Raw genomic sequence first — 27,157 nt, 5'->3', positions numbered from 1 at the left:
AGACCCTATCTCAAAATGGAAAAACAAAAGGACTGAGGATGTGGCTCAATGGTCAAGTGCCCCTGAGTTCAATCTCCATTACCATAAATAAATAAAAGCCTGAAGAGTATTACATTGTGCATATACACTATATTTTCTATTTATGTGTCTGTGAATACTTAGGTTGTTCCCATACCTTGGCTACTGTGAACAGTGTTGCAATGAAAATAAGAATGTAAATATTCCTTTGACATCATGACTTGGATTCCTTTGGATAAATACATAGACATGGATTTCTGGTCATATGGTAGTTTTCTTTTTCTTTTCTTTTTTTTTAGGAACTTTCATATTGTTTTTTGTAATGTGTACACTAATTTATTTTCTCACCAAGAACATATAGGCATTTCTCTTTATATAAATCTTCATCAATGTTTGTTAACTTTTGTCTTTTTGATAATAGCCTTTTTAATTAGAGTGAGTTGATATCTCACTGTGGTTTTGAGTTGCATTTGCCTGATGATTAGTGATGTTGAACATTTTTTAGTATACCTTCTGGCCATTTGTATGTCTTCTTTTGCCAAGTGTCTTTTCAGGTCCTTTGCCCAATTTTTAATGGGATTATTTTTTTTTCTTGCTATTGAAATGTTTGACTTCCTTATATATATTCATATTACTCCCTTATCAGATGTATGATTTGAATATATATTTTCCCAATCTTCAGTAGATGGAAAAATATATATTCACTCTTTTATTTCTTCTTCTGTGCAGAGCTTTTGGATTTGATCCAATTATTTTTAATCTATTTTTGCTTTGTTGCCTGTGCTTTTGGGGTCCTATTCAAGTATTCATTGGCCAGAACAATAAGTGTGATCAGAATGATCAAATACTGCTGAAAAGTTAAGTAAAATGAAGACTGAAAAATGTCTATTAGAATTAATGACAAAAATCTCTAGTGATTTCCATGGGATGATAAGGGCAAAAAATAAAATTAGATTCAGTTGAGTAATGAGGGAGACTTTGGCCAATTAATTGGTGAAGAGGGATATAATTAAGGGATATTGTTTGTTTTTGTTTTCATAGGCAAGGTTAGACTTCTCATCCAGTTACCAGTAGCCTAGGCCAGAGCCCCTGCATGGATTCTGGGCTGCAAGATTCATGTACTTGCCAGCATAAGACAGACAAAGAATGGAAAAAGAAAAAAAAATGAACTTTATGCAGTTTGATCAAACTGGGGATAAGCCTGTTAGATTGCATCTCCACAGGTCCCACAGAAGTGGCTATAATTTATAGAAACCAAAGCCAGGTGATATACATATGTAGTTTTAGCTAGCCAGAAAACTTGTCAGTCTTAATTTCCTTGTTGTCTGCCCCCAGCATGAGAAAGTTCAGAACGAAGAAAAACAAGGAAGTTTTATCAGGAAGTTGCCCTTATTTCAAAGAGAGTCAGTATGATTCCTGCTACCAGATCTCCTGCTTTGCACAGTTCAACTATCCTTTTTAAAAGGTATGCTTTTGTGATTTCTTACCTGCTTTCATAAGTCTCTGTGTTACAGAAATTCTGCTTAAAAAACAAACAAACTTTTACTAAGCCTTCATGCAATTTACTTTTCACAAGTATTTAGATATTTAATTATGTTTTTCATCCTCAGGATCTTGGAGATTATTAGAAAAGTGGTAGTTCTTGGCTTTCCACAAGGACACTTGGAAAAGGTTCTATGCCATGTACTTTGTGTCCCAGAAATTGCGTAGTTCAGACTTCCATGGTGCAGAAAAGGCATAATGACATAGGTGACATCTTTGATCATATATATATATATATATGATCAAAGATGTCACATATATATATATATATATATATATATATATATAAGTTGTAGTTGGACACAATAGCTCTATTTTGTTTATTTATTTTTATGTGATGCTGAGGATTGAACCCAGGTCCCCAGATCCCCGCACATGCAAGGCAAGTGCTCTACCACTGAGCCACAACCCCAGCTCCTCAGATTTAAAAATGATCTACCTTTGTTACTCACAACTGAATTGGTCTTGTTAGGTGGGATTTTATTTTTAAAGAAAAAAAATGATAGAACAGCCTGTCCTTGGGTAAGGGAGCAGGATGTCTAGCTTCTGAGCAGGAAACTTCCTTAAGCTAAGACAAAAGAGCTAGTTAAAAATGGGTGGTGTTGAGAAGGGCAAGAGCATTTTTGTTCAGAAGTGTGCCCAATGCCATACTATGGAGGCAAGCACAAGACTGGGCCAAATCTCCATGGACTGTTTGGACAGAAGACAGGTCAGACTGCTGGGTACTCTTACACAGAAACCAATAAGAACAAAGGCATTACCTGGGGAGAGTATACACTGATGGAGTATTTGGAGAATCCCCAAAATTACATCACTGGAACAAAAATATCTTTGCTGACCTTAAGAACAGAGAAAAGAGACTTAATAGCTTACCTCAGAAAAACTACTAATGAGGGTTTGGGAATTTAGCTCAGTGGCAGAGTGCTTGCCTAGCATGCTCGAGGCTCTGACTTCAGTCCTTGGCCCTGAAAAAAAAATTACTAATGTACTAATGAGTACTAGCCACTACCTTATTTATTACCAAACAGAAATATCTCATGTTTTTTTTTTTTAATGTGCACTACAATTTTTTCTTTTTATTTATTTATTTATTTTGGCACTGTGGCTTGGACCTTGGGGTTTTTTATGACTGAGTCAATCTCTAGCCCTTTTTATTTATTTATTTTTAATTTTGAGATAGTCTCTTGCTAAATTGCTTAAGGCCTCACTAAATTGCTGAGGCTGGATTTGAACTTGGGATGCTCCTGCCTCAGCCTCTGGAGCCATTGGGATAATAGGTGTATGCCATCATAATCAGCTATACACCATAATTTAACTGATGTGATACACCAGAATTCAGATCATGAATGGCTTACAGAACACTTTTTTAGGCCAGTCCTGATTTAAGTAAAATTAAGTTATAGTTAAATAAATATGATCTTTTTTAAAAATTTGATTGTAATCCCAATTCAGCAAATAATATCATAGTTTTTCCTTTCTAAAATTATGGTTGGATTTTATTAATAGTTGTTAATATTTCACAAAAACTATGAAATCCATCTCAAAATTGGTTTTATATCTAGGTTTATATAACTGGTTATGTGAATGAGTTTAAATATGGGGGGAAATCCCTTTACTGTCTCAGAACCAAGCAAGATTCACATGTGTTTCAATTTGTGTTGATTAGCCTATTAAAGTCAATGGTTGAAGATAAGGAAGCAGTGTCTACTTAATAATTTTGTTGACCATGCCAATTTAATTAGAAATCCCTATATCTAAAATTCTGTCTTTTCCTTGTGGAAAGACATTTAAGTGTGGTGTATACATAATATTAAATAAAGAATATTTAACACTTCCCACATTTGATAGTTGATCTAAAATTTCAGATGTTTTTAAAAATCAACATGAGAGCTGGGCATGGTGATTCTTGCCTGTAATCCCAGCATCTTAGAAGGCTGAGGCAGAAGTATTGCAAGTTCAAAGACAGCCTCAGCAACTTGTGAGGCCATAAAGCAATTTAGCAACACCCTGTCGCAGAAAAAAACTTTAAAAGGGGCTGGGGATATGAGTCAGTGGTTAAATGCTTCTCTGGGTTCAATCCCCAGTTCAAAAAAAAAATATGTTAGCATGATACGACAACAAGGTAGATTTTACTTTTTAATTTTTTTAACTTTATAAGACTAAATTGTAATTCAGGGCTGCCTTTAAACAACTATTAAAAGACACACAGTGTGTACTTTCTTCACCCTTTTGAATCAGTTGTAATTCACCTAGCTCTACCCTGTATGCCAAAATTTGGTCAGCACTTCTAAAATGCTGTTGCCTGTTTCTTCCTTTTCTGTTTTCCTTTGCCCTTGTGAATTAAAGAAGTTTTGTAGCTTTACTGAAGTGTTTAGAAGAGTGTGTTTGACTTCTCATACTAACTAGAAATTTATGTACATTCTTAAAATTAATAAATTTTTATTTGTTCTAATTAGTTATACATGACAGGAAAATACATTTTGATTCATTGCAAACAAATGGAGCACAACTTCACATTTCTCTGGTTGTATAAGATATAGAGTTCCACTGTTAGAGAAATCTTACATGTACCTATGGTATTGATGTCCATCACAGTACACAATCTTTCCTATTGCCATGTCCCCTCCCCTCTCCTTCCTCCCCTTTGCCCAATCTAAAGTTCCTCCATTATTCACATCTCTATCCACACCCTGCCATTATGGATCAGCATCCACTTACCAGAGAAAACATTTGGCCTTTGGTTTTTGGGAATGGCTTACTTCACTTAGCATGATATTCTCCAATGCCATCCAATTACCTGAAAATGCCATAATTTTATAATATTTTAATGCTCAGTAATATTCCATTGTGTATATATACCACAATTTCTTTATCCACTCATGTATTGAAGGGTTCTAGATTAGTTTCACAGTTTAGCTATTGTGAATTGAGCTGCTATAAATATTGATGTGGCTGCATCACTGTAGCATGCTGATTTTAAGTCCTTTGGTTTAGGTTGAGGAGTGGGCTAGCTGGATCAAATGGCAGTTCCATTCCAAGTTTTCCTAGGAATCTCCATACTCCTTTCCAGAGTGGTTCCACCAATTTAAAGTTCCACCATCAATGTATGAGTATACCTTTTCCCCACTTCCTTGCCAACACTTATTTTTGCTTGTATTCTTGATAACTGGCTATTCTGACTGGAGTGAGATGATATCTTAGAGTAGTTTTGATTTGCATTTCTCTAATTGCTAGAAATGATGAACATTTTTTCATATATTTGTTGATTGATTGTATATCTTCTTCTGAGAAGTGTCTGTTCAGTTTCTTAGCTCATTTATTGATTTGGTTATTTGGTTTCTGTTGTTGTTATTGTTGTTGCTTTGTTTTGTTTTGTTTTGTTATTTTTTTGTTACTAATTTTTTTGAGTTATTTGTATATCCTGGAGATTAGCGCTCTATCTGATGTGCATGTGGTAATGACTTTCTCCCATACTGTAGGCTCTCTCTTCACATTATTGTTTCCATTTCTGAGGATAATATTTTTAGTTTGAATCCATCCCATTTATTGATTCCTGATTTTATTTCTTGTGCTTTAGGAATGTTGTTAAGAAAGTCAGGACCTCATCTGACATGATGAAAACTTAGGCCTACATTTTCTTATATTACGTACAGAGTCTCTGGTCTAATTCCCAGGTCCTTGATTCACTTTGAGTTGAGTTTTGTGCATGGTGAGAGATAACGGTTTATTTTCATTTTGCTGCATTTTTCCCAGAACCTTTTGTTGAACAGGTTATCTTTTCTCCACTGTATTTTTTTTTTCTTTTTGCACCTTTGTCTAGTATGAGATAACCACATTTATGGGGGGATGTCTCTGTGTCTTCTATTCTGTACCATTGATTTACATATCTATTTTGGTGCCAATACCATGCTATTTTTGTGACTTTATATTATAATTTAAGGTCTGGTATTGTGATGCCTCCTGCTTCACTCTTCTTGCTAAGTATTTCTTGGCTCTTGCAGGTCTCTTATTTTTCCATTTGAATTTCATGATTGCTTTTTTTTTAATGAGGAATGTCATTGAGATTTTAATTAGAATTGGAATAAATCTGTATAACATTTTTGGTAGTATGGTAATTTTGACAATATTAATTCTTTCTGTCCAAGAACATGTGAGATATTTTCATCGTCTAAGATCTTCTTCAACTTTTCATTGGTATTCTGCAGTTTTTATTGTAGAGTTCTTTCACCTGTCTTGTTAGGTTGATTCCCAAGTATTTTATTTTATTTTTTAGGTTATTGTGAATGGGGGTAGTGTTCTTAATTTCTTTTTCAGAGGGTTCATCACTGATATTTAGAAATGCATTTGATTTATGGGTATTGATTTTATATCTTGCTACTTTCCTGAATTTATTTATTATTTCTAGAAGTTTCCTGGTGAAATTGTTTTGGACCTTCTAAATACAGAATCATGTAATAAGCAAATAGTGATAGTTTTAGTTCTTATTTTCCTATATTTATCCCTTTAATTTCCCTTTTCTGTTTAATTGCTCTAGCTAGAGTTTCCATGGCAATGTTGAATAGAAATGGTGAAGGAGGGCATCCCTGTCTTGTTCCAGTTCTTAGAGGGAATGCTTTCAATTTTTCTCCATTTAGAATGATGTTGGCCTTGGTCTTAGCATAAACATCTTTCACATTGTTGAGGTATATTCATATTTCCCTAGTTTTCTAATGTTTTGAATATGCAAGATTGTTGTATTTTCTCAAATGCCTTTTTCTGCATCTATTTAGATGATCATATGATTTTTATATTTAAGACTGCTGATGTGATGAATTATGTTTATTGACTTCTATATGATGAAGCAACCTTGCATCCTTAGGGTGAATCCCACTTGATCATGGTGCACTATCTTTTTTTCATAATTTTTATGCAATTTTCCAGAGTTTTATTGAGAATTTTTGCATCTATGTTCATTAGGGATATTGGTCTGAAGTTTTCTTTCCTTGATGTGTCTTTGTCTGGCTTTGGTATCAGGATGATATTAAGCTTATAGATTGAGTTTGGAAGGGTTCTCACCTTTTCTGTTTTATGGAATAATTTGAGGAGTATTGGTATTGATTCTTCTTTGAAAGTCTTGTAGAACTCAGCTGAGAATCCATCTGGTCCTGGGATTTTCTTTGTTGGTAGGCTTTTGATGGTGTCTTCTATTTCATTCTGCTACTTAATAATTATAAGACAGCATTGACTGTAATTTCATGTTATCACCTACAACAAACAAGAATATCAGTCCTATTTTCTGTTTTTTTTTTCCCTTATTCAACCACAGATTCACAAATATGCTTCATTCTCATGTGAAATCTTATCAATATTATATTCAAGCTCTCCTTCATCTTAGGAAATAGTACTTGATCATTGGGGAGGAGGCTTAGAGTCTGAGGCTTAAAAATGAAAAGAAAACACAATAAAAACAAGAAAAAAAACCTCAAGGAATCCACTAACTGAATCAATATTCCCTGCACCACATAAACATTTCAAGATAGTAAGTTATCCTCAAACAGTTAGCTATTCAATGTCAGTATGAGTAGGATGGTTAAAAACAGGGACAAATCAAATGCTTAAAAGTGTAGGGAAGCATATCCTTTCTGTGGCCAATTAGGTTAAACCAGCAGCTCTGCTGAACAAACTCAGCACTCAGCATTCAAGGCAGTCATGGTCATCTTGGGTAATGATTTGGAACAAATTTAGAGTTTGAGAGATTGGCAAGTGTTTCTACTGACAATTTTTTTTTCTGATTTCAACTGCTAACCTAACTGGAATTGTAAGCATGGTCTGCTTCTAAATTCTTTGTGTCTGTGTTCTGCCCATCTGTCAGGATAAACCAGTGCTCATTCACACTGTCCTAATTAGCTGCTATGGTAGGAGAAATGGGTCTCAGCACAAAGCTAACCACCACTTTTCAGCTCAATAAGATTTATGCATTCATTTTATAATGATCCAGATATTTAAAACATTACTGTAATGACTGGTTGATTAAGAGGTGCAAAACAAGTAAAGGTTGGCCAAATAAAGAAAGCATAACTTACACAAGGTACATTTGACAAGTACAGATATAACTGATAATACATAGTCATGAGCCCTATAAAGAAGTTTCCTTTGATGTTGGATTTGGTGTTTGATGATGGTCCCATACAATTATAAAGGAACTGGGAAAAATCCTATCACCTGGTGACATCATAGCCATCATAATGTTGTAGCACAATACATTACTCATTTGTTTGTGGTGATGCTGGTATAAACAAACCTACTGTTAAACAGGCATATAAAAGAACAGCTCATGGGGCTGGGGTCCAGTTCATTTGTAGAGCAGATGCTTAGCATATGTGAGGCCCTGAGTTCAGTCCCTAGCACTGTGAAAATTATATATTTGTATATGCATTTGTCTACGTGTGTGTATGTGTGTGTATATATGTATATGTGTGTACATATATATATATGTATATACACATATGTATGTGCCTGTATATGTGTGTGTATGTACATGTACAATTAGGTGTAACATGTAATACAGATGATTATAATAAATATTACTATTAAAATGTTTACTACACTATGCTATTTACCAATATTTTAGAGTGTATTCCTTCTACTTATGAAAATTTTTACTATAAAATTATATGCTGTGTTATGCCAGCATCAGCCTCATTTGTGTCACATTTAGCCTGTATGTTTCATAATTTTGTCTTATGCTTGATTAATCTCATGTCATATGTGAGCTCTCCTTAATCTCAGCAAATAGGACTTGATTGTGAGGGAGAATCAATAGGCCGTATCATTTAGTTTTGTGTAAGTATACTCTATGATGTTTGCCCAACAACAAAGTCAACCAACAATGCTTTTCTCAGAGAGTGTCCCATTGTTAAGCCATACAGTAATTTATTGTGCAGCATATTTTAAGTGATTCTGGAAATTAGATTTTGTAGCAGTTTAGTCAATTTTGGATTAGAAATACGAAATTTAATTTTAATGATATCTGATAAGATATTTTATTACTATACAAGATATAGAAATAAATGAACAGAAATCTGTTTTGTTAAGTGGGAATTGGTGCACATTAATATATAAACATATGGAGAAGTCCTGTAGTTACAAGAATTCTGTTTAAACTGCTTCAAGTTTATTTGTACTGGTGAGGAGTTGTTAAATATGTAGAAGTCTTCTTTAAAGCCAGTTATAATGATCTTGAATGAATCAAATTTTTTTTTATTCTCTCAATTCTCTGATCAAGATTTTCTGGAATAATATTAAATTATTTATGACAAACCCATGATATTATAGCCAGATTTTAAACAAAATTCTATCATTTATCTTTATGAATAATTTAGTTTGATATTGAAATAACACTGGGTATTAAATGTATTAGTCAATTACTGTTGAAATGTTTCACTTTCACAAGCCTTAGTACAGAGCGTGAAGGTTCTGACTTTCAACTATTAGGTTTTATGAACTAAAAATTTCACCACAGAGTCCCAATGTTAAATTTTGTGCAAGATTATCACTACTAATATTTTTATCATATTCCTAATATCTATGGCTGGCTTAATTTCCTATTGAACTGCATTAACCTTGTGTTAAAGACAGTTCATAGTCTTAATTCTCCCCATGCTACATAGTATTTTTTTAATGTTGAAATTGTAATACCTAACTCTATATTAAGATGACAACAGATGATACAAAAACTTTCAATAAAGCATTCATTAACCTTAAATTTAGGGTTATCATTTTATATATTTTTTAAATTAAACAATTTAAAGAGTAAAATATGGCATATTAAATATTAACCCACTTATTGCTGTGACTTTTCTTATATAACATATTTATAGACTCCAAGGTAATTAATGGCACTCTGCCGAAATATCCCATTTCAATAAGAAGTTATCAAGAATACAAACAACAATGAGTGTTGGTGAGGATGTGGTACAATATATGAGGTACACTCATACATTGCTGGTGGGACTACAAAATGGTGCAGCCATTATGGAAAGCAGTATGGAGATTTCTTGTAAAATTGAGAATAAAACCACCATTTGACCCAGCTATCTCTATCCTAGATCTATACTCAAAGGACTTTTTACTACAGGGACACAGCCACATCAATGTTTATAGCAGCACAATTCACAATAGCTAAACTGTGGAACTAACCTAGAAGCCCTTCAATAGATGAATGGATTTTTAAAAAATGTGGCATATATACTCAATGGAATATTACTCAATAATAAAAGAGAATAAAATCATGGCATTTTCAGGTAAGTGGATGGAGTTAGAGAAGATAATGCTAAGTGAAGTTAGCCAATCCCAAAAAAACAAATGCTGAATGTTTTCTCTGATATAAGGAGGCTGATTCATAGTGGGGTAGGGAGGGGGAGCATGGGAGGAATAGATTAACTCTAGATAGGGCAGAGGGGTGGGAGGGGAAGGGAGGGAACATGGGGTTAGAAATGATGGTGTAATGTGATGGAAATTATTATCAAAAGTACATGTATGCAGACACAAATTTGTTGGAATGTACTTCATATACAACCAGAGATGTAAAAAATTATGCTCTATATGTGTAGTAAGAATTGTAATGCATTCCAGTGTAATATATAAATAAAAAATAATTTAAAAAATGGTTTCAAGGGGCTGTGTGTATTGTTTAGTGGTAGGGCACTTGCCTAGCAAGAGCACAGACCTGGGTTCAATTCCTGCCACCACAAAACAAAAATAGATATCATGTGTATACATTGTGCATTGATCAAATAGATACAATTATTATGTGTCAATCAAAATTTTAAGAAACTAGGTGCAGTGGCACATGCCTGTAATCCCACAGATGAGGGAACCTAAGGCAGGAAAATTGCCAGTTCAAGGCCAATCTCAGCAACTTAGTGAGGCCCTAAGTAACTGAGTCAGATACTTTCTTAAAATAAGAAATTAAAAGGGTTGGGTATTTAGCTCGGAGAGCCTCAAGTTCAATCCTCAGTATCAGATAAACAAAAACAACAAAAAACAAAACAAACAAACAAAAATCCCAACAGAATAAAAACTTTTAAAGAACAGGTTTTAAACTTTTCAAAGAAGTAACAATGTAAGTGTAAAGTAACACTTGGATCACTTGAACTTCTGTGTTTGTGTGTTGGACATAATGAGGCAACACTTGAGCAAAAGCAAAATAGTATGTCATAAAATAATTTCTTCAAATTAGAACAATAATTTTTAAAAGTGTAGAAATTATAATATACATGATACATAATTTTAAATCGGTTCACTTCAAATGGGCCCAAATGCTTCTAAGAGCCATGAGAGTTGTTTTCAGGATAAGTTAGCAATTATTTGCCAACACAACAAAGTACAGCAATATTCCACTTCTTAAAACAGGAAAGTAGAAGATACTCTCCTAAAGCAACTAAAAATAAGTAGTGTTTTCCAACTCTGCTGCATTGCAATATCTTTGATTATATTCAGGGACTGTGCATTAGCCATCTTTGTGTTCTCCTCAGGATCTTGTTTTCACATTCTAAAAGAAATAATATTTTTGAGTTGTTCAACTGAATTTACTTTCATATTTTCTAGATAAAAGGATTTAACTTCAGGCATAATTGCAACTAAACTTAGTTGTTAATAGTATGGTAATGGGACAAATGTTTCCTTAAATGTTAAATATTTGTGGAAATTCCTTGATATGTATTGTTATTTTTCAGTATGATGAGTATTTTATTTTCTTTGTCATATCTTGTTTAGAAATAAATGAAATATCTTCAAACGAGTATTAAAATATTGTATATATCACACTAAATGATATAGTTATTTTTCAAAACAAGTATTGCATTGTTTTCTGCTTATATTTTTTTTCATTGGCACTATCTCATGGTAGGATACACTTTCTGAGAAAATCATTCCATTGTTGACATGAGTACTGCATATTTATGTACCCAACATTCAGGGTGCCAGTTTTATAGCCTCCACACATTCATTTTATCAGTATAGTGGGATACACATAGGCAGTAATCAGTTGACTAATATGAGTTATTTATATTCAGTAATTTATAATTTTTACTGATACTTTATTTTTAGTTAATATTTCAAATGTAAAGGTAGTTTGAAGATATATTATCACAGAAAGAATCAACTTAAAAACAAAGTTTATAAGCAATTAAATTAATCATGAACTGTGAATTGCAAATACATGGTGGAGGAATAAATTTAGTTTTAACTGCTAATTACTCTTCACTAAACACTTACAAGATCCTATTCTCATTTGTTCTTAATCTTCAGGTCTCTTAAAGGTCTCATGGAATTTTATAGACTGCTTCCCTAGTGAACTGAACTTAAGTTATTATAGCATGAGCATTTTAATAATTAAATTATTAAATTTTAATATTAAATACTAAAAATTATTAAAATACATTTTTTCTTCAGAATTCTTGCAGATATTTCAAATAAGTCTTTACAGATTCCACCATCTGTTCTATTACAAAGAGTAGCCTATATATTTTTATGCAAACTGCAATATCTGTAAAGTCATTTTGTTTTACATCTAATAATCTAAAAAACTTTCATTTGACTAAGTTTGAATATACATGTATATGTGTGTATATATGCATATAGATATTTCAATGATATACAAAATATTTGATACTATTTATGCAATATTTAGTAATATCTTTCCCTTCTTTTTGTTTTTAAATAATTTTTTAGAGCAGCATTAGATTCAAAGAATAATTGAGGAGAAAATACAGAGTTCTTCTATATCCCATATTGTCTTTCTCTCTCTCTCTCTCTCTCTCTCTCTCACACACACACACACACACACACACACACACACACGCACACACTCATTATCAATATATCACACCAGAGTAATATGCCCATTATAACTGATGAACCTAGTTTTACACATCATTATCAATCAAAGTTGATAGTTTACATTTGAATTTATCTTTGAGTTGCACATTGTAAGGGTTTTAAAAACTATATAATGGCATTGTTTTAGTCAGCTTTGCATCCCTGTGACCAAAAGACATGACAAGAGCAACACAGGAGGAAAAGCTTTTTCTGGTTCACATTTCAGAGGTTCAGTTAATAGGCAGCCCACTTCATTGCTCTGTGTCTGGGGTGACAAAGAATATCATGGTGGAAGAGTATGGCAAAGGGAAGTGGCTCAAGACATCACACCAGGAAGTACAGAAAGAGTTCCCCTCATAGACAATTTTTTGGGGATGATAGGTACAGGGGATTGAACTAAGGGGCACTTGACCACCGAGTCACTGAGCCACATCCCCAGCCCTATTTTGTATTTTATTTAGAGACAGGGTTTCACTGAGTTGCTTAGCCTCTCACCATTGCTGAGGCTGGTTTTGAACTCCTGATCTTCCTGCTTCAACCTCCTGAGGTGCTTGGATTACAGGTGTGCATCACTGTTCCTGGCTTATTGACAAAATATAAATCCCCAAGGCATGCCCCCAGTGACCTACCTCCTCCAGCCACACCTGTATGCATGTACCTGCATATGGTTATTACCCAGTCAATCCATATAAGCAGATTAATTCACTGAATAAGCTAAATGCTCTAATAATCTTGTCATTTCACCTCTGAGCCTTCTTGTATTGTCTCACATATGAACTTTTGGGCAACATCTTATATTTAGACTATAACAGGCATATACCCACCATTATAGTATCATAAAGAATTGTTTCACAACTCTAAAATTTTCTTTTTTTCCCATTTATCCATTCCTTCCACCCTGACCCTAGAAATCACTCAATTTTTTAATATCTCCCTAGTCTTGCCTTTTCCAGAATGTCATATATTTGGAATCATACAGTATTTTCAGTTTAACTTCTTTCACTTAGTAGTATTCATTAAGGTTCCTCTGTGGCTTTATAGTTTATTTCATTTTAGTATTAAATATTATTCATTTATCTGGATGTACCATAGTTCATTTATCCATTCTGAAGAACATTTTGGTTGTTTCTCAATCTTATCAATTATGAATGAAGCTGCTATAAACATCTGTGTGCAGGTTTTTGGAGGAAACAAACTTTAACTCTATTTGAATAGATTTCTAGAAGTATGACTGCTGGATTGAATAAGACTATACTTAGCATTGTAAGAGAGTGTCAGCCTGTCAAAATAGATGTAATTACTTTCATTCTCATCTACAATGAATGAGGCTTTCTATTTTCTCACACCCATAATAACATTTGGTATTGACAGTGTATTGGATTATGGCTGTTGTAATAGATGCATAGTGGTAATACATACTTGTTTTAATGTGAAGTTCTCTAATGGCAAATAATTGCATCTTTTCATATATTCATTTGCTATGTCTATTTCCTTTTTATGTTTCTTTCATTTTATTTTCTCCAAATTAAATCATTGCACTATTACACTCTTTCCTTTGCACTAAACACCTATATTTTAAGAATACAGATGTTTTTATACTATATTTTATACTCTACTTTTCTATTGTTTTTTTAATCCTGACTCAGTACTTAAATTAGGTCTTTACTTTCTGTGACCTTCTATCATTTAGTTGGGAATAACTGGCTTCTTATAAATACTTTGTATAGTATTCTAAAAACTAGAGATGATATTTTGCAGTTTCCACAGATTGAAGAATTTTAAAAGTTGCTACTTACCATTATAAATGACCCTTTAGCATTTTATCTACTATTTTTATTGAACATGATATGTGGGATACACAGGAGTTTGATTCTCCTTCTGAGGGTGATTATAAATAAAATATTAGACTCACAGGAATAATTGCAATTGATATCTTTCTGCATAGTTTTTTCTTCAACAATAGGTTTCTAAGCTTCCATCTAATTTAAATAATTTTTACATATAGTTACCTTCTCCATTTCTGAACGGTCTCATTTTTCTTGGAGGAAAAATGGAAATTTCTGGTATATAGAACCAAGATTCCTCTGAGTAATCATGAAAAGTGTTTCAGCAAATGTTTGTTGACATAATTTCTTTCAGCTATCTTGAAAGCAAATAAAAAAATACAGTCACCAGCATGTTTGGGTGATGAGTTACAAATCACTAAAGATGAGTTCTTTATATTCATCAGCAATTTTCTGGCAATTCCTGGAATGTATAGCACTAAAATAAAAATTCTGATATAAGCTGCTATCTTGACATCTCTCTTAGTGGTTTTATATGATTTCAGAGCATGATGTGTACTTATCATTTGATTCTATGTCTGTTCTCTGATGAAAGATCAACTTCAAGAAGAGTCTTTCAGGGTTATTTAGACCAAAATCCTCAGTAAGAAATGAATGTTACATTTCAAACCATATCTATAACACACATATACAAAAAAGAAAAAAAAACTTAGCAGACAATACTTACACTTACTATGATAAATTCATTATGGTGTTTTCTATTCTATTCAATTTCATTTTTTTTAAAAAGATGACTATGACAAACTTAATTGATTTACCCACAAATGGGTTGTCTGGTGCAATTTGATAAATACTTTAATGTGGTTCTTGTTCATTCATGTACATAAAAATTACCTGTATAGGACTAGAGATGTAATTCAGTGGTAGAACTCTTGCCTACCATACAGGAGGCTCTGTGATTTGATTCCCAGCACCACATGCATTCACACAAAAATCATCTATATGGCACAGAATAATGCATATTATTTGAACTTACTTAGAGTTTCAGATTTAGTAGGTCTGGGTAGAGACAATTTGAGTCCTTTTTTAAAAAATAAGAGTGTGTGTTTTTATTGTCCTGGTACTACTTGTGAAGGCGTTGTTGTATTAAATAATTGCCAAGGATCCTATCCTATGTGTTTTTAAGTAAACATTTTATTTTACAATAATTATAGATTCACACAAAGGTATAAGAAATAATACAAAAGTCCCATATATGCTTACTCCAATTTTCACTACGGTAACATTTTGAAAAACAAACATACAGACTATAGTATAAGGTCACATTTGTATAAATCAAGATATAATATTGTAGTGGGGAGTAAATTCTAGTGAGAAAGATATTGTGTTGGGCTGGATAATACACCCCCATCCCCCCCCCCAAATGGAACTCATGTACTAACTCCTACAATCTGTGATTGTTTACTTATATGGTAAAAAGGTACTTTGCAGATATTATTAAGGATCTTGGGATAGAAAAATTAGTGTACATTATTCAAGTTGGCCCTAGATGTCATCACAGGTATCCTTAGAGGCAGAAGAATACTGAATAGCAGAAAAGAAGAGGCAATGTGACCACAGAGAAAGAGTTTGCAGTGATGTGAATGTGAGCCAAAAGATGCCTAGGGCCACCAAAAACTGGGAGAGACAAGAATGGACTTTCCTTTGATTTTGAGGACAGATAGTTATTTAGGACCTCTGACCTCCAGAATTGTGACAAAATAAGTGTTCTTTTAAGTCATTAACTTTGACGACTGTTGTTATGGCAGATATAGGAAACTCATAAGACAGATTTTCCAAAAAAGATACAGGACAATTCCATCTGAACAAGAATTCCTCATGTTGTCCTTTTGTACCCACACAACCTGTCCTCTTGCCATCCCTAACATCTGTCAAGCAATAATCTATTTACCATTTAATTTAAATTCAATAGTAGTATGTAATTGTAATTTTAAACCATGCAAGCTTTCAGAGTTGACACTTTTGTTGTCTTATTTTTGGTCAACATACTTCCTTGGAGATGTATTCAATTGTAGCATGTATCCATAGTCTTGCTTTCTCTTGCTGATTCATTGTTTTAGTCAGTTTTTCATTGCTGTGACAAAAAGTCCTGATAATAACAACTTAGAGGGAAAAAGTTGATTTTCTCTCATGGTTTCAGAGGTTCAGTCCATGGTTGAATAATTCGAGAGCTCTGGGCCTGAAGTGAAGCAGAACATCATAGAGGAAGGGCATGGCTGAGTGTGGGGACAAGGGCATGGAGTACTGCATACATGGTATAGGTTAAGGGCGTCTGAATGGCAAACCACTCCCTGTGCTAGGCATGTGAGCGGTCAAACACTTACCCCATAGGCACAGCCCTTAGCATGAGGCCTCGTGTTGCAGCCCCTGCACTTGCTCCACAGCCCATTCCTTGACTGGTCACTGCATGGACAGTTGGCCAGAAATTGTATTGGTGGCTGCCTATAATCTGCTTAGATACTGCCTGAGTGTATATACATGATAACTGTGCAATAAAACCAGACCTGCTTCCTGCTTGATCTCCAGAGGTCTTGATTTGTGACTCAGCAGCCACACTCTCCTCTACCCTCTTCCATGGACCTCCTTCCTGGAAGAGAGAGAGCCCACACAGCTGAGAAAAGCATCCCAAAACCAGGAAGCAGAGAGAGCTTACTAGCCGGAGACAAAATATCAACTCCAAAGGCAAACCCCCAGTAATCTACTTCTTCTATGGTATATTCTTGCATGGTATATTTTCTATCATTTCCTTTCAACCTACCTATGTCAATTAATTTGAAGTGAGTTTCTTATACACAAGAAGAATTACCTAACTAAAGTAGATCCTCTAATACTCTAACAAGGATTGCAAGTACCTTTCTTGGGAGACAGGGAGAACACTCTGAAGGAGCATGAAGTAAGAAAGAAAATAAAAGTTGGGTTCATGTATGGAGTCCCACTGCTGCCAACTAGGTCTCAATTCCACTTGAGAATTTCTGACAGACTATGTGGAATAGGCCTTGGACTTGTCCCATCTGTCATTTATTGATTGATTATTGCACAAATGATATAAACTCTCTGCCACTTCTGGACTATTCTATTTTGGAGCAGAGCATACTTCTAGAAGCCAGAAAATTTCCTTAGGCAGAGAAATAAAGGATGCCATCTGTTGTCTTCAGGCTGTATTGAGGATAGACTGAATGAGAGGAGTGGAGATAGTATCTGTGATAGTTCAACATTTGTACCACTGTAATGGTTTAGATATGATATGTCTCCCAATAAGTCATATGATAGACAATGCAGGAATGTTCAGAGGTGAAATGATTAATCAGATTATAAGAGCTTTACCCTAATCAGTGGACTAATCCATTTGATGGATTAGTAATTTGATTATTAATCAAATTATTAGTCAAATCAACCAAATTATTAATGCACATGGGGCATGGCTGGAGATAACAGATCACTGGGGTATGCAGTTGGGGTTATATATCTAGTCCCTGTTATCTCTCTCTCTACTTCCTGGATGTCATAAGCTTCTAAGCTTTCTTTTATCATGCAATTCCTCCATGATGTTCTATTTTTCCTGGGGACCAGAGTAAAGGAGTCCACTGACTACAGATTGAGACCTCTGAAATAGTAAGGCAAAATTAACTTTTTCTCCACTAGGTTGTTCTTGTCTAGTATTTGGGTCACAACAAAAAGCTAACATAACCACTCATATATACTCTTGCCCCATTTGAAATGTATTCTGTCCTATAATTGATCTTTTATGCTGATATCCAGTTGCAATCCCTGAATGACAATGAAAGACAACAGACTCCTGTTAGACAGGACAAGATTTAGCAATGGATGCTGCGATTTTCCTGGTATTCATTTTTATGGCTTGGATCATAAATTTTCCCAAAGAGCCATTTGTTGAAGGCTTTGTCACCTGCCTGTGGTACTACTGAATTGTGGTAGAATTGTGTGACTGAAGGGAACTAGCTGGGTTATTGGTGGTGAGCCCTTGAATGGGATATTTAGAGCCTATTATCTTCCTCTGTCTCTCTTCTCAGCTGCCATGAAAAAGCTTTGTTCTACCACATTTCCCTCACCACAGACCTGAGAACAATGGAACCAGGAGACCAAGGACTTAAATTTCTGAAATCATAGGCTAAAATAAAGCTTTCTTCCATTTATTTTTTTTTCTGTCAGGGAATGTTTTTAATGCTGTCAGAAAGCTGAGTAACATAGGCATCCTGTTTTTGTAAATTATACATTTTTCTTACACTAAGCATGCAGTTTTATTAAACTGATTTTTCTGCCAAATTTAAGGACGTAGACCCTCACCTCTGAAATATATAAGCCTCTAGTTACTTTGCCCTTGTCAGTCTATCATTGCTCTAATTTCTTTTTAAATCTTAATATTTTGTATGAAAACATGAAAAGTAAGATGAAATATTCAAAATTACCTTATGGAGTAGCAACCCCAACTCTTTGTGAAATTAGATTCAATTATTATCACTAATATTATAATCCTTTTCTTTACATGGCATTCTACTAATAGCAGAAACTCAAAGAGAGACATTATAGCCATAGATTTAGATTTTATGGATCTCTTAATATGTTTGTTAATGCAAGTTCTTTCTTGTGGGAAGCAGAACTCATAGAACCTAAAGTTGCTGGAGAATGAATCATAAATACCTCTATTAGGTCACTCAAAGTAATGATAAATGTTCTATTTCTACTTTTACAACATGTTCCTGAACCCATATATTCAACCTTTTGGTGAAGAGCACCATCAAAAGGGGCATTTCCTTGAGATATATACAACATCCTGAAGAAAAGAAGAGCATGACAACTTCTGAAATTATCATTTCCAAACTAGTGCCTTAGCTGCCACATCAAGAAGCCACTTCAATGTTCCACAAGACTGGCAGCTTCTGGGTGATGCAGTACATTGTAGAAGTAATGAATTCTATGGTCAGGTGCTACTTGAGGCAACTTTCTTTTGCCAAAAACTGGCTCCTTTTCTTCAAAGTGGTATTGTGTGGGACTCATCTACTCTATGAGTTCTTGAGCAGTGGCGTTAGCAGAAATAGACTAGAGAAGGCTTAGAAACAATTTATATTTTTCTTACTGTTGGTAGAGGGCTTCCAGGTTTAACCCATGGTACAGAAACAAAAAATGAGAGAAACCACTGTCCTCTACCATGTAGAAAGGGTCCTATGTAGTTTATTTCCTATCACCTGACTGAGACAGAAAAGAAGACAATGTAAGACGGAGGCAGAGATTAGAGTGATACCACTACAAGGCTAAGAAGGCCAAAAATTGCTATCAACCACCAATCAACCAAGAGAGAAAAAGAGATAATTTTTTCCCTAGAGGCTTGGGAGAATGACCCTGTTGACACTTTGATTTTGGACTTCCAGTCTCTAGAACTGGGAGAAAAATAAATTTCTATTGTTTGAAAACACCAAATTTATGGCAATTTGTTAGGTAGACCTAGGAAACTAATACACCATGATTATATTTATGGCATCATTGTATAAACAACGGGGTGTCAGAAAACATAGGCTAGATGAAATCCACAAAGCAGTCACTTTATCTACCTGTTTGTTCAGTGCCTCATCTTTAATGGGTACTGTCTGTTAGGCACTGACCTGAGACAAATAAAAATTCCCACAGTTGATGCCTATTCTTATAGGTCTAGCCACATTCATCTTTCTAAAACTTCATTGCTTTGTGTCTTTTAGTTTGGCTCTTTTCAAACATCTGATGATCTGCCAAAATATACTTTCTCACTTAAGTACACAAATTGTCCTCTAAGGGCCTTCTGAGAAACATATTCAAGTGAAGGATTTTATGGTTCCCTCAGTTAATCCATTCTAGAATGCTCCATATTTTTTAGCAATCTAACCCCTTCCTTAATTCTCTGTCAAATCAAATTATATATATCCATCTCATTTACAATGGAGTCTTTTATTTTTCTACATAGATCCTAATCTGCATAATTTAACTATTTGGTGAAGACATTGTTCCCTGGCTTGCCCCCTTGCGCAGAAAATACTATCAAGCATCAAAATACAGGAAGCTCTTAATGTGCCTAGAGACTGATTTCAGGGGATCTGGACAGGGTATTTGCTACAGGTGTCAACAATTAAATCATGAGTCGTAAACTGAAACACATCCTGGTTTTATTTGTTTACAATGGTATGATCATGGGCCATTCTTTAATCTATATGAACCTCAAATTTTGCACTGAAAATAAAAATGGAAATTAGCAGAATTTACTTAATTTTTTGATGAGAGAATTGAGAGTATGCACATAAGTTTTTTAAAACAGTGCCTAGGACATAACTACTAAGTATTGGAGTGAGACTAAAACCCTAATTAATTTGGCTCCAACATCTAAGCTCTTGACCATCCTGTGACATTAACTGGAAAGGACAGGATTAGCAAAAGTCATATTATATAGCACCTTTATGCTCTCTCACTCCAGGATACAGAGTTTCAGATTAAAGCCAGTTTAAATATAACACTGAAATATTGAAATAATTTCTGATGGCTAAATACACGAATAGAATTCCATTACAGAAAAACCCTAATCTCTTAAGGCTTTATCTCCATTTAGAGATGGCATTCATTTAACTTTCTTGATAGTTTATTCAAAGGGTCTTCAAAAACAGTATCCTAGCAAAACTTGAATAGATTACACTTAGAAATCATCCGATTGATGCTATATTCTCTGTGCTTATAAATATATATGAGGAAACAATTGTTTAGAAATTATTAATTCTGAATTCTTAAATATATTTGCAACTGACATATCTTATATTCTCCATTAGCTTAAATGGTCCAAAGGACTATTTATGCTGCAAGAGATTTAGAAATACTGTACATTGTGCTTGTTTTTACTGTCACTTTAAGTTAGAAAGCAATTAACAAATGACCTCTATTTTGTTGTTTCCTTTTTCTTCCAGACAGTTCACATTAGAGTTCACTACTGGATTGCAGATGACTGTTGTCACCTTGAGAAACTATTAAACCAGTCAATTTCCTCCCCAAGGTTGGCATTAACTACTGACATTTTAATTACACAACAGTATTAAAGATCCTTGTAATGCTTAAAATTTTAGTCTAAAGCTGTAATGGACTGCTTTTGTGTGTTTGATATGGGATTAGAAGAGGTTTGCTCTTCAGTGTTAATGTCTTCCACATTTTGCTGATACTAGGTGCATTTTCATAAAATGCTTCTTCTCATGCATGTTTTAGGTTTGAATAAAAAGGAAGCAAACCAACCCTGCTACCACTCTTTTTTGTAGGGCTTTCTTTTAGTAAGGATTTTATCTTTCATGCAGAACAGGAAAGTGACTAAGTAATTTCTCAGAACTAATTTGGGCTCATTGGGTCTTGCTTAGTTCTCTTGGGCCATAAAAGTAGTTCTTTTCAACCCTGTGCATTCAAGATACTTTTACAAATCTGCTGCAGGCAGCAAAACAGGTTTCTGATAGAGCAAAGCAGTAGGAAATCTCGACAAGATTGGTAAAATACTCATTATGCAAAGATTTTAGTTTTAACAACTTTTCCTGACCACTGTGAAAACTGAAAGTAGATGATATTCAGAGGGCAATAAACTTGTTTTACTGGTAGAGTTTTAAAAGTATTTATCTCCCCTCTTTCCCTCCTTCCTGGTGATAATTTTATGTCTGCCTCTATCTGCAACACCCAATATCAGATTTCTTCCTCTAACATCTTTTATTTTTTCCTGTCTATATGCATTTTGGAAACTCAATCAAAATATCAGAAGGAACACAAACATTAGAGTGAAATAGATCTAGGTCCTCAGGTAACTCCACTACTGTATGACCTGAGGCAAATTGCACAAACTGGCTAAGCTATAGTCTTCACTTTGTTTTGTGTAAAATGAAGTCAGTAATAATACCTGTCTCCGAGAGTTTATTTAAGGGCTAGATTAGATCACACATGGAAAAAAAATGAACAAATTTTGCATTTATAAGAAGAATCAAAAAAGAATAATTACTATACTCATAGGGGTCTGTCAAATGAGAGTAACATAATATTTGGTGCTTGAAGCCCCTGTGTCTGACATAGAATATAGCTTATAAAGGAATTTATACTGTTTTTTCATTCCTTTTAGGTGAACATTTAATGTTAACTATATTTTCATATGTTGGATAATAAGATGACCTGAAACTATAAGAGGTCAATATTGATAGAAGCCTCAATTTGCCTTTCTCTTCACTCCTCTGACCTTCTCCCAGAGACATGCACACTTGTGGTTTCTAAAATGAGAAAGATACATTATAGTACAGATTGGGGAAAATATTTTCCCTGTAAAGAATAAGGACTGATATTCCAATGGAGAACATCTATTCGAGTTCTATCTATTTTTTTATACCAGTGATTTAGTCCTTGGATGTTTAACCACCAAGTCACATCCCTAACCATTTTTTAAATGTTTTTTTTAGAGATAGGGTCTCACTGAGTTGCTTAGGACCTCCTCACTAAGTTGCTGAAGCTGAGTTTGAACTCATAATCCTCCTACCTCAGCCTCTTGAATCATTATGATTACAGGCATGTGCCACTTCACCTGGCATTTCTACCTAAATTTAACAAAGAAAAATTATAATACATCATGTAAATTATAAAAAATAAATCATTTATGGAACTTATCTTAGAACATTAAGGAATAAAGGAGTGTGCAAACCATCAAAATTGTACTTAAACATTAATATTCATAATCTACACATGCAGCAATTAAATATTTATCTTGTACTTTCTGTGTATTCAATATTATGAGAGATGCTTGGGGACATTCACACTAAATATAACATGATAGTTATTGACTCTTAAAGAACTTATGATCTATTTGTTCAGATCAGACTAGCACACCAAAAAAGTCAACAGAGAAAAATATGGCACAGTTCAGAATTAAGTGCCAAATCATGCACAGGGCAGATTGTAAACTCACAAAAAAAAAGGCATGTGATTAAAGGTATGGCTATTTAGGAAATATTACATGGAAGAGATGTGTCTTAGGCCACAAATGTAAAAGAAGGTATTGTGGACCTTGGTTGTACCTTCAGAAATACAAGATGAACCTAAATTGGAAAGTATGATGGTGAATTTAAGGTAAGCCTGGGCAACATAGAAAGAACCTGTCTCAAATGAAAGAAAGAAAGAGAGAGAGAGAGAGAAAGGGAGAGAGAGAGAGAAAGATCTAGAGAGACAAAGAAAGAGAAAGAAAATAGTGATGAGTTTGTTACCTCCTTCAATGCCTGGTTAATATCAATTTTTGCACATAAGAGGCCTTTATGGCCCACCAAATCCATAGAAATTTAAATTATATTCAATGTGTTACTTTTGGAACCCTAGTGGGTAACATACTTATTTTATGTATAAAAATAGTTTTTAAAATACTAATTTGCCTTAATCTGCTTTTTATTGAAAAATCATACTCTACTTTTCATCATAAATGAATAATATCTATGTACTTAAAATAGTTTTGTGCTACATTCACATAGATTTTGGATTCAGACCATTAAACATTTTACAAAAATTATATTATGTTTTTGTTGTTGTTGTTGGTGGTGGTGGTGGCATCAGGGATTTAACCCAGGGGGATTTAACCTCTGAGCCACATACCAGCCTGTTTTTATATTTTTTTTTTTATTTTGAGACAGGGTTGCTTAGGGCCTCGCCAAGTAGCTAAGGCTAGCTTTGAACTTGTGATCCTCCTGCCTTAGCCTCCCTATCATGTTTGTTTTGAAGGAGATATTTATTAATCTTAGAGAAAATTGTGCTCCTAGGAAAAAAAATGTGTTAAAATAAAAATGATATGTCTAATAAGGTTGATTAATTGGAGGGAAAAAGTTATAATGAAGGGCTACAATCTTAAACACAGGCTTTCATTCATTGAATCATACATTCATTTAATCTGTTTCTGTGCCAGTACTGGGCTAAGTGCTAAGTAAACAAAAATTGATGAGACAGACATCACTTCTGCCTGCATGGAGATTAGTCTATTTGGGGAAGCAGCCAATAAGCAAGCAAATGAATGCATGCATAATTATAAATTACTAGATGCTATTTTAATACAAGGAGCTGAGAGAGAACAGCAATGGAGACCAGGGAATCTATTCAACTAGGATGCCTGAAAGAAGGCTTCTTGCAAGGTGATAGTGATTAAAAGGAGGCAAACTTATGTAAAACCTGTGAAAGAACATTCTAGGCAGAAGGGCCAACAAGTACACACTATATTTGATGCATAATAATAAAATATGAGAGTGGCATAATATGAGGTTGGAGAAGAAGCAATGGCTAAGAATCATAGTCTATTTTAAGTCCCTAAAACTTCACTGTTACTGCAACAAATAATATAGTTGTGTTTGAAGAGGACAAATGACTTGATTAAATTTACAGGTTACAAAGATTACTCTTTTTGATAATGGGGATTGAACCCAGGGGCACTTAAACCACTGTGCCACATCCCCAACCTTTTCTTGTATTTTATTTAGAGATAGTCTCACTGAGTTGCATAGGGCCTTGCTAAGTTGCTGAGACTGGCTTTGAACTTGCAATCCTGCTTCAGCTGCCCAAGCCACTGGGGTTACAGACATGAGCCACCATGCCCAGACAAAGATTGTTCTTATTTATCTGTAGAGAAAGAGTTAAGGGGGGGGGGTGAGAGAATAGGCATAAACACAATGCTTGTTTGCATATTAAATAAACTAAACGTGACATTATTTCACATGTAATGATGTTTTCAGCAGTATATTTGTGTTAATGAATGAGGCAATAGATTGACCATTGGAATGTAACATCTATGAAAGCAGGAACTTCATTAATCTTATGTAAGCAATATTTACCTTAGTACCAGGCACCTAGTAATTAGTCAAAAATATTTTTAAGTCAATAAATTAATTCACAAAAGTAAAAAATAGTTGCAATTTAATATTCTTTATGTGATTTCTTAAAAGAAATGACCTTAGTTCTGTAGGCTTTTCATCCAGATATATGAACCCAATTAACACAGGTGCTGACTAATAAGAGAAAAACATACAAGTTTTATTTACTTTCTATGTACATGGGGTCTTCACAGGTCAATGAAGTTTAAAGAAATGACCAAACCATGACTCTTCTCTGCATTTTAGACAAAAATCAATAAAAATTTGAAGTAATGACAGTAAAAATGTATATTTGGCCCAGGGTGGTAAATACTAAGGATGTGACCAAGAGATATGGGGGAGAGGGTATAGAAGATAGTAAAAAGAGTTTGTTTGCTCAGGTTCATTGTAGCCTCAATTATTAGTCTCTGGTGGTCAAAGCTATTTTCTGGACTTGGTATGTGAAGGACATTTCTACCCAATGAATCTTTATGACTTGCTGTGTGTAGAAAAAGGCCAAATGGTCCTTTCTGACGTTACAAAATTTCTCTAGTGATTTCAGCTTAAAATGATTAATATACCAAGTTGGCATATTTTTCAGATGATATGTACACAATTCCTTTATTTTCCTGGTCTGAAATTTGATTAGAAGTTTCAAACATTGAAAGCTGAGTTGATGGCCCTTTAAACCAGCATATATCCCTAGGACTATATGAGATGCATTGAACAGTTGACTCAACTGTTTTTGGAGGTGATGCTGCAGGAGTATGGTATAAGTAAATAGTATTTAATAAGAGAATATCTTCTGTAAGCTAAAGAAAAGAAAAACTTAATGTTCAGAGAAGTCTAAAAATCTAGTCTCTGAGTCTGAAAGGCAGTAAGTTTAGAGCATTCTCTACATTTTTTTTAAAAAAATTATTTATTTTTTTTACATGAGCTCTATTATTATTATTATTATTATTATTATTATTATCAGTACTATTCTTAATATACCTTTATACCACAATTTATCATATCTCTGTATACAAGATATGCATGAAGTATCTTCAGTTTGAGTGGAAACAAGACAGTGGCAATCCAGTGGATTTTTTTTTTCTATATTCTAGATGTTCCAAGGGACGTTCTAAGTAGTCCATGTAATAAGGGGCAAAAAAGTGTTTATACATAAGTTCCAAAGTTTATATTAAATTGTTTAACTTTAGCTCGCAGGACTTTAAGAAAGGCAAAATTTTAATTTTATTGATTCCAAGTTATAGAGTTGGGAGAAAATTAAAAGCATTCATGTGGAGCATTACAGCTAGATATAAGAGGAGACTAAAAATTCAGGATTTAGTCCGAATTGTAAGTAAATAATAAAACCTTAAAAGCAATAAACAATGCTAAAATCTAATGAGGTATAATGTGCTTTCATTTTGAGATGAAATATATATATATATATATATATATATATATAATTATAAAATTACAGGATGTTTACAGTTGTCCAGTAGTTTTATTTTTCTCTTTCTATTCCATCTAATTTTTGTTAACAAGATAGTCACTGTAAGGCCAGTTTATTTGCACAGTAAATTTAAAGTTTAGTTTTGGCCTGATTATTTACATAACATGGAACACTGATTGGCTACACAGTTTTTAAAATTTCTTTGCTAGAATTTTAATGAGGAGTTTCAGATTTGACCCTTAAGGCCCCTTGATGGGGGAAGTCAAACCAAGGATTTTCCATCCACCTTTATCTATATCCCCTGGAAGAATTTCTGTCTTCTTGAGGTCCCCTAAATATTCTCAGATTCATAGGCCAGAGAAACTAACATTCTTTACTTATCATGTGACTAGTAAGCTTATAGGGTGCTGTATAGACAAGATATCAGGCCAGTTTTACCCAAAGGGGATTAATTGGCTTAGTTTTAATCTCAGTTCCTTAAAACTGTCTGATTCATATCTGAAAATATAATATTCCCTTGAAATTCTTGGTAATATAACCACTGATTCCTATGATGTTTTTATGTTAGTCAGCCATCCATTACTGTA

General features: G+C 33.9%; 1 pseudogene; it reads left to right on the top strand.

The window, feature by feature from the left end:
* Window positions 1-2,152: 2,152 nt before the first annotated feature.
* On the top strand, window positions 2,153-2,469 carry LOC101965847 (cytochrome c, somatic pseudogene; annotated as a pseudogene).
* Window positions 2,470-27,157: the final 24,688 nt, after the last annotated feature.

The sequence above is a fragment of the Ictidomys tridecemlineatus genome, chromosome X (genome assembly GCF_052094955.1).
Source record: "Ictidomys tridecemlineatus isolate mIctTri1 chromosome X, mIctTri1.hap1, whole genome shotgun sequence".
Taxonomy (NCBI): domain Eukaryota; kingdom Metazoa; phylum Chordata; class Mammalia; order Rodentia; family Sciuridae; genus Ictidomys; species Ictidomys tridecemlineatus.
This window is presented reverse-complemented; position numbering and strand designations above follow the sequence as displayed.